The sequence below is a fragment of the Chiloscyllium plagiosum genome, unplaced genomic scaffold (genome assembly GCF_037043375.1).
Source record: "Chiloscyllium plagiosum isolate Xiang-an unplaced genomic scaffold, Cpla_swu_hap1 HiC_scaffold_50, whole genome shotgun sequence".
Taxonomy (NCBI): Eukaryota; Metazoa; Chordata; class Chondrichthyes; order Orectolobiformes; family Hemiscylliidae; genus Chiloscyllium; species Chiloscyllium plagiosum.
In genome coordinates this window covers 38,341,780-38,351,730 of record NW_028270188.1, presented here as the reverse complement: position 1 = coordinate 38,351,730, position 9,951 = coordinate 38,341,780, and positions in this window count along the sequence as shown.

The following is a 9,951-nucleotide window of genomic DNA, read 5'->3' as shown; positions in this document are numbered from 1 at the left end:
TTAACTTGCTGGAAATGCGACAGAGACGGAAAGACTGGAGCAGGAAGTGGAGGGACAGGACTCCTGAGCTGGCTAACGGATCGCGGGGTATTTGTAATTTGGGGTCATTCGTTGCCATTCCCAACACCAAAAAAAGACCCATTGTTTTAATCACTATTCCTCTTTCCCACCCTATCCTACTACTCCCTCCACCCAGTATCAGCAATGTTTTAAAGACGTTTACTTATTTCATACATAATATTTCGCTTTTGTCAAAGCATTCAGTAATTTGTGAACTGGATTGAAATTGAGAGAGAGAACAGCCAGTGTATGAACATCAAAAATCATTTTGCACCTCCTCGAACTGCTGAAGTTCTGTGCTAAAACTGCTCACCGATTGCTGTTTGGTAAGGCTTTACAGGATTTTTTGTAATCTAGATAATGTGTTACTGATATCTGTGTCAGTTCAAGACAATTGGTTTTTATATCCCACGTTTAACAGAATGGGAATTTTAAAAAATCAGAACAGGATTGGCTTGTTGTGATGTTTGATCCTTCTCGATAATTCAATATGATCTTGGCTGGTCATTTCGCACAGTAACCTGCTACCTCTCTAGAACTGTACCTTTTGATCGCTCGTACACGCAAAATTATGGACATTTTCATCTTGTAAACATTCCAAGTTCTGGATTTTATTGCTTTATGTGGCAGCAAATTCCACTGAGTAACCAGTCTTTGATTAAAAAATAAAATCCTCATCTCAGTCTTAAATGAACTAACCCAAATTATTAGAAGTGACGCCACTTTTCCACCCTCTACGTTATGGACGTCCTGGTCATTGACAGCATCCTTCCTGCATTTACCTTGTTCATACCTTTTTAGGATTTTGTTCGTTTCTGTGACATCCTACTTCTTCATTCTAAACTTGATTGATTTTCATCCTCACGAATCCATTCTTTCCTCATACGTCAGTCCTGCCACCCTATGAATCAGTCTGGTAAACCTTTGATGTGCAGTCTCCGTATGGAGAACATCTTTGTCATGACAGGATTACAAAACTGCACACAACATTCTAGGTTGTGGTATCAACAAGACCCTGCACAATTTCAGCAAGTCATCCCTACTCCTGTGTTCAAATCCTCTCAGTACAAAGGCTAAAACACCGTTTGTCTTCCTCAATTGCTGCTGCGCTGGTGTATGCTTACGTTAAATGATTTGTATACAAGAAGACGAGATCTGTTTTCCTATTTTAGTTCCATAAATTTATGATGGTTCTGTCCAATTCAGTTATTGTTTTCCAGTGTTAGGCTAACTTCTCTGTATTTCCATGTTTTCTCACTACTTCCTTTTATAAATAGTCAGGTCACATTAACTGACCTCCTATTCATAGATAATGTTTCAGAGTCGATAGAATATTGAAATATGAAAATTAATTTGCTCTACGTATCCTCCACACTCTAGTTACACAAGGCGTTCACTGCAATTAGGGTGACTTTAAGTACATGGTTGTTTGATTCGCAGTTGGTGGAATTTATTGTCTTTAATCGCATCAATTTCCACAACAACATCTTCCTGATAATACTGATTTCCTTCAGTTCCTTCCTTTCTTTTTCTTAGGAATATTACTTGTGTCATCATTTGTAATGGCAGAACCAATATACATGTTTGTTTGGTATGCCATATATTTCTCCCACATTATAACGTCCTCTGTTTCTCATTGTAAGGGATTTGTTTTCAATAATCTTTTTTTTCTCCCTTCATATACCTTCAGGAGCTTTAACAATTAATTATATGTTTCTCTGAAGCTTACATTTAAACGTAATTTTTCGCTCTGCATTAATTCTTGGATCATTATGTTATCAACATTTACGGGAGGCTCCCGGGAAGGATGTCTTTATTTACAGGGAGGCGATCGCTGGAGTGTGTCAGTATTCACAGGGGCGTCCTGGGAAGTGTGTTGGTGTTTTGACGAGACTTGAAAAGGAGTGTGTCAGGTTTGGCATGTTGAGTCGCGAGGAGTGGATCCGTATTTACAATGGGGTCCTGGACAAGTATCGGTATATACAGTGTGGTACCGTGGCATGTTTCAGTATTGACAGCTGGGTCCCGGGTATTTACAGTGAGGTACCAGGGAATGTGACAGTATTTACAGAATGGTCATTAGGAGTTTGTCAGTGTTTAAAGGGTTGTTCTGAGGTGTGTATCAGTGTTGACGTGGTGGTCTCGGGAAGTTTTTCAGTAGTTACAAACCATCCCACGGAGTGTGTATCAGTATTTATAGGCTGGACCTGAGGAATGTGTTGGTATTTATATGGGGATCCTGGGGAGTTTTCAGTACATACCGGGAGGGGGGGGGGTGAGAGTTCCCGGCAGTATGTCAGTATTTACCGGGGGTTCTTGGGATTGTGTCAGTATTGGGCGGCACGGTGGCACAGTGGTTAGCACTGCTGCCTCACAGCGCCTGAGACCCAGGTTCAATTCCCGCCTCAGGCGACTGACTGTGTGGAGTTTGCACGTTCTCCCCGTGTCTGCGTGGGTTTCCTCCGGGTGCTCCGGTTTCCTCCTACAGTCCAAAGATGTGCAGGTCAGGTGAATTGGCCATGCTAAATTGCCCGTAGTGTTAGGTTAGGGGAATGAGTGGGTTGCGCTTCGGTGGGTCAGTGTGGACTTGTTGGGCCGAAGGGCCTGTTTCCACACTATAATGTAATCTAATCTAATAATGTAATCTAATCTAATTTACAGGGATGTTTCATGGAGTGGATCGGTATTTATACCGTGTTCCCAGAGAGTGTGTCGGTATGTACAGGAGGTGTTCTGGGAGTGTGTCGATAATTTCAAAGTGGGGGTCACGAGGAGAATGTCGGTATTAACGGGGGGGTTCTGGGGAGTGTGTTGTTATTTATAGCGAGTCAATTCGGGAGTGTGTTGGTATTTTCAGGGCGGCTGTCATGAGCATAAGATCGGTATTGACAGGTGGGTTCCAAGGGGAGTGTGTCAGTATGCATGGGTGTGTCCCAGGGAAAGTGTTGGAATTTTCAGGGTGGATTTCTGTAGAGTGTGTCAGTATTTTGAAAGCAGGGGTCACAGGCTTAACGCAGGTAGTAAAGAGGGGGTTCTGGGGAATGTGTTGTTATTTGCAGCGAGTTAACCCGGTAGTCTGTTGGTATTTCCAGTGGGGTGTCATGGGCAGAACGTCGGTTCAACAGCGGAATCCTGATGCGTTTGTCAGTATTTACAGGGCTGCCCCGGTGAGTGCATTGTTATTATTGGGTGGGGTTTGGGCTCCTGAGGACTGCATCAGTGTGTTAAAATGCTGGGGCACTGAAAAAAACATGGGTATTAGCAAGGGATTTCCAATGAGTGCGTCGTTATTTCTAAGGGCTACCCGACAGTGTGTTGGTATTTCCGGGGGAAGAGTGTCACTAGAAAAACGTGTTGACAGAGGCTGTCCAGGGCGTGTGCCAGTGTTTGCATTGGTGGGTTCAGTAAGTGCGTCGTTATTTATAGTTGTTTCCAGGGTAGTGTGTCGGTGTTCAAGATGGTGGTTCCGGGGATTGTGCTGGCATTCACAAGATGTCCCATGGAGAGTGTCAGTATTGACAGGGAGGATACCTTGCAGTGTGTCAGTATTCACAGGGGGTCCCAGGGATTGAACCAGTGTTTACAGGGGATCTGGAAAGTGTTTTGCTGTTTACCGTGTGTTCTGGGAGGCTGTCAGTATTTACAGTAATTTCCAGAAGGTTTGTCTGTATTTACCACGGGCTCCTGGGATTGCGTTAGTGTTTACAAGGGTTGTCCTGGGATGGGTTTAGATATTGACAGGGGTGTTCTGGGGAGCGTGTTAGTATTTACAATGATTTTCCGAGGACTGTGTCAGTATTCAGGAGTGTGCCCCGGGGAGTGGGTCAATATTGCTAGGGGGCTCCCGAGCAGTGTGTCGGTATTGACAGCGGGCTCCTGTGGAGTGTGTCCATATTAACATGGTGGTCCTGGAGATGTGTCTTTATTTATAGGCGGGTCCCGTGGAGTGTATCATTATTTCAGGATTAGCCCCATCGCGTATGTTGGTATTTATAAGAAGGTTCCAGGGAATTGTGCCATTATTTTCAAAAGTGTGCCAGGCAGGGTGTCATTATTTACAGGGTTGGTCCTGGGGAGTGGTTTGGTATTTACAACGGTGACCCAGGTGTGTTTCGGTATGTACAGGGAGTACTGGGGACTGTGTCAGTATTTACGAGGGTTCCCTTGGAGTATTTCAGTCTTTACTGGAGTGTTCCTGGAGTGTGTATCGATATTTTAAAGAGTGCCCGTATTCTCAAGGTGTCCCATGGAATGTGTCAGTATTCACAGGGAGGATGCCAGAAAGGGTGTCGTTATGTATAGGGGGGAACCAGATTATGTGTCAGTATTCACACAGTGTTCCCAGGGAGTGTGCTGATATTTACAACGTGCACTGGGGATGGTGTCGTTATTTGTAAGATGCCCCGGGATTGTGTTGGTATTTGCAAGATGCTCTTGGGGAAGGTGCCATTATTTGCAATGGTGCGCCGAGGTGGATATAATTATTTACAAGGGTGCCCCAGGTATGGTGTCATTATTTACAAGGGTGCCCCGGGGAGCTTGTCATTCTTTATAGAGGATCCCCAGTATCATTATTTAGAAGTGTGTCCCAGGGCGTTTGTCTGTCTTTACAGGCGTCAACGGGAGAGTGTGTCTGTATTTACGGGTGTCCCTGATTGTGTCAGAATTTAGAGGGTGCTGCTGAGGAATTTGTCAGTAATGTCAGTAAATACGGGGGGAGGTGGAATTCCCGTGGATTGTGTCAGTATTTACGGGGTGTCCCAGGGAGTGTGCAGATACTGCAAAGCAGTCCCGTTGAGTATATGCGTTTGCAGGGCAGTTGTCCAGGAAGTGTGTCGGTATTTATTTACAACATGGGCGAGGAGAGTGTGTCAGTATCGACAGGGATTTCGCGGGGATTGTGTCGGTATTTACAAGGAGTCCCTGTTAAGTGTGTTGGAAATAATAAGGTGTTTATTGGGGAGTGTGTCCGTATTTACAGGAAGTGTTCTGTCGAACGTGTTGGTACTTATGGGGTGACACAGGTGTGTGTCAGTATTTGTACAGATTCCGGGGAGTGTGTTGGTACTTACAGAGGGTGTTCCGGGGCCTGTGTCGGTAATTACAGGGTATTTAGGGGAGTGTGTCGGTGTTTGCTTGGATTCCATGGAGTGTGTTGGTGTTTACAAGATTCCCGGGGATTGTGTTGGTACTTACAGGGGGAGTCCCGTGAGGTGGGTTGGCTTTTACAGAGTGTCCCACAGAGTGTTTAGGTATTTGCACGGATTCTGGGGAGCTTGTCGGTATTTTCTAGGTGGTTACGGTTTGTGTGTCAGTATTTACAGGGTCATCACAGTGAGTATCACCGTATTCACACTGAAGGTCCCAAGGATGTTTTGATATTTACACGATGATCCTAGGAGTGTCAGTATTTACAGGGGCTCCCAAACAGTGAGTTGGTATTTGCAGGGTGGTCCCAAGGAGTGTGTCCGTATTTGCAAGGTCGTCCGGGAGAGCATGTCAGTATTTACAACATGTGTGTCAGCATTTACAGGGCTGTCCTGTCGAGTGTGTAAGTGTTCTTTACATCTTGTAAATAATGACACCCTCCCTCATTTACAAGGGTGCGCCGGGTGGGTGTCAGTATTTACAAGATGTTCCCGGGGGTGGTTTGTTATTTACAAGTGTGTCGCGGGTGTTTATCAGTATTTGCAAGGGTGTACCAGGAAATGTGTCAGCATTTTCATGGAGTCCTGGGGAATTTGACAGTATTTACAGGGGCTTTAAGGAGATGTGTCAGTATTTATATGGGGTTCATAGGGTTCTGCGGCGGTACTTACAAAGGTGCCACGGGGAGGGTGTCATTGTTTACAGGGGATTCCCAGGGTCTGTGTCAATTTTTAAACGAATATCCCGTGGTGTCTCTCTGTATTTACAGGGGGGTCCTGCAGAGTGTGTTCGTATTAAAGTGGGGTCCTGGGTTGTGTGTCAGTATTGACAGAGTGTTGTTGGGAAGTTTTTCAGGAAATATAGGTAAGGGGGAATGTCCTGGGGATTTTGTCAGTATTTACACGGGAGTCCCAGGTAGTGTGTCAGTATTTACAGGGGGGCCCTGGTGAGTGTCTGTATTTGCAAGGGTGGGAGTACGGGGAGTGTGTCAGTATTGCAGCAGCGTCTATAGGAGTGTGTCAGTATCGATAGGGAATACGTACAGAATGTGTCGATATTTACTGGGTGGTCCTGGGAAGCGTGTCGGTACTCATCAGATGTTTACCAGGGAGTGTGTTGGTATTTACAGATTTGTCGCGGAGAGTCTGTCATCATTTACAGGAGGGGTCACTGGGATTGTGTCAGTATTCACAGGTTAGTCCCGTGGAGTGTGCAAGTATTTGCAGGGGGTTCCTGTGGAATGTGTCAGTATTTGTGGAGCAGTTCTAGAAAGTGTGCTGTTATAAACAGGCAGTTTACCGGGGAGTGTGTTGGTATATACACGGAGTTTACCGGGGATTGTATCAGTATTTATCGGGGATCCCGTGGAGTGTGTCAGTATTTACTGGTTTGTTCCAACGAGTGGTTTGTTATTTACAAGGGTGTCCTGGGGTGTGTATCGGTATTGACAGGACAGTGTTAGTGAATGTGTCATTATTTGCAATGGGGTCTTGTGACGTGTGTCGGTATTTACAGGCGGGACCCGGGGAGTGTGTCTGCATTTACAGGGGTGTCCCAGCGCTTCTGTCACTATTTACACGTGCGTCCGGGGCAGTGTGTCAGGATTTACAGGTGGATCCATCGCGTTTTATTTGCTTTGTGCAGGGGCGTCCTGGAGAGGGGTTTGCGATTTACAGAGGGTCCCAGGGAGTGTGTCGCTATTTATAGCAGCGTCCTAGTGGTTGTGTCAGAACGTGCTGGGGTGCATTATGGAGTATGTGCATATTAACATGAAAGCCCTGGGGAGCATGTCAGTATTTTCATAGTCAGTAGAGCTTGTGTCTGGAAAAGACTAGATGAACTGAAGCTGTTCCCACTTGCATATGGGTCTCAACCACTGTTGGGGTGTGCAGATTTAAAAAATGGGAATGTCTGAGAGAACAGCAGGGAAGATACAGCTCTCTAAACTGGGAATATCGACGAGAATAAGTGGGATGATAAAGTTCCCTAAACTGCGAATTTCAGTTTGATCAGCCGCAATTGCGTAGTTCTCTAAACTTGGAATATCGGTGTGAACAACGGGATGATACAGTTCCCTAAACTGGGAATCTGAGTGTAAACAGCTGGGATGATCCAACTCTCTAAACTGGAAATCTCGGTGTGAACAGTCGGAATGGTTTTACTCTCTAAACTGGGAATCTCGGTGTGATCAATCGGAATGGTTCTACTCTCTAAACTGTCAATCCCCGTGTGAACAGTTGGAATGGTTCTACTCTCTCAACTGGGATTCTCAGTGTGAAAAGGTGGGAAGGTCCATCTCTCTAAATTGGGAATATCAGTGTGAACAACCATGATGTTCCAGCTCTTTTAAATTGGAAACTTAGTGTGGACAGTGGAATGATCGAGCTCCTTAAACTTGAAATCTCGGTGTGAACAGGTGGGATGGTCAGGCTCCCTTAACTGGGAATCTCAGTGCGATCAGCTATGATAGTCCGTGTTTCGAAATTAGGAATCTCATTGTTTGCACTGGGATTGTCCAGTTCCCTAAACTGAGAATCTCAGTGTGAACAGCTGCGATGACCTACTCTCTAAACTTGGAATCTCGTTGCGAACAGCTGGATGATCCAGCTGCATAAACTAGGAATTTCAGTGTGAACACCCGAGATGGTCCCGCTCTCTAAACTGAGAATTTCCTTCTGAGCAACTAGGATGGTCCAGTTCCCTCAACTTCAAATCTCACTGTGAACAGCCGGGATGGTCCAGCTCTCTAAACTAGGCTTCTGAGTGTGAACAGCCGGGATGGTCCAGCTCTCTAAACTGGAAATCTCGGCGTTAACAGCTGGGATGACTGTGCTCACTAAATTGGGATTCTCAGTGTGAACAGCTGGAATTTTCCACCTCTCTAAACTGGGATGCTCATCGTGAACAGCCAAGATGGACCAGCTCTCTAAACTGAGATGCTCAGTGTTAAAAAGGGGGACGATCAAGCTCCCTAAACTGGGATTCTCAGTGTGAACAGCTGGAATTGTCCAGCTGTCTAAAGTGGGCTTCTCAGTGTGAACAGAGGGATGGTTTGGCTCTCTAAACTGGAAATCTCAATGTGAACAGCCATGGTGGTCTACCTCCCTAAACCGGAAATTATAGTCCAGCTCCCTAAACTGGGAATCTCAGTGTGAATGGCCGGCATGGTCCCGTTCCCTCAACCAGGAATCTCGTTGTGAGCAGCCAGTTTGGTCTATCTCCCTAAATTGGGAAACTTGTTGTGAACAATGGGATTATCCAGCTCCATGAACTGGGAATCTCAGTGTGAACAGACAGGTGCTCGCTCTCTCTAAAATGTGAATCTCGTTGTGAGCAGATGGAATGGTCCAGCTCCCTCTACTGGGGATCAGTATGAACTGCCGGGATCTCTGAAAACTCTACAGAGGCGTGAATAGTGGGACAAATGGATTGTGGGCGAGGGCTTATCGTGGAATGTGCTTATATAGTAGAACGCATGAATTGTTGCAAGCAGGTGGCGACTGATGGAGGTAGATGGCAGGGAAGGTGGAGTTGATGGATTGAACAGAATGTTGGATGATGGACATGTTGGAGGGACGGGGCTGATAAATTGCCCACAGAAATCAGGGATGTGGAGGTTAGATGCATTCGTCGGGGTAAAATGAAGAGTGATAGGGAAGGGGAATGGGTCTGGATGGGTTGCTCTTTGGAGGATCGATGTGGACTAGTTAGGCAGAAGGGCAGGTTTCCACAATGTAGAGATTCAATAAAAAGTGAGAAGTTGTGCTCTCAACACTGAGCCTTGCAGAACACCACATGTCACCGGCTGCCAGACCGAGAAAAACTCTTTTATCCCCACTCTCTGTTTTCTGCCAAACAGCCAAAAGTTTCTCCATACCTCTGACACCATGGACCCTTACTCAGTAGCTTCCTTTGTGACATCTCGTGAAAGACCTTCTTAAAGCCAAGGCAGATAACATCCATTCGCTCTCCTCAGTCGTACCTGTTCGTTTCTTCTTCAAATAAATCGAGCAGATTGGTCAGGCATGAACTTCCCTGAATGAAACTATGTTGACTTTGCCATGTTTTACCATGCAATTCCAAATATTCAGAAATTTCATTCTTCACAACAGATGCCAGGATTTTACCCACAACTGAGATTAGGGTAATTGTCCTGTAATTTTCTATCTTTTGCCTTACTCCCATTTTAAACGGGGATATCGTTTTGGTGCTTTTCCAGTCCTCTCAGAACTTCCCTGATTCTACAAATTCCTGAAAGATTGCCAACAACGCCAAGACTGTCACTTCAGGTATCTCCCATAGAACCCTGGGGTGTAATCCAGCTGGAACAAGGGTTTATCCAACCTCGGGCCATTCCGTTTTTCTAGCATATTCTCCTTCGTGATGACCACCATACTCAGTTCTGTCTCCTCACTCTTTGGCCGAGAAGTGTAGACCAACAACTAGGAATGTATGGCTGCATGGCATGTAGTTACTGCCAAGGAAAGTTACCCAGTTCACATCCCAGATCAGGCTGCCTATCAGGGCTGCTCCCTTGCTACATGAGCATTCATTTCCTTGCCCTGTCAGCACCTTGTGATGGCAGAATGGCACAGACACACAACCAGGCTACTGGCTGTACTGTGTCATTGTCCTCAGTCAGGGACATTTGCACCTGCTATATATCACTGTTCCATGTCATTCTAACCCTTATACCACATGGCAAGCGTGCTCGTACCAAAAACACTGCACCTGCAACAAAGA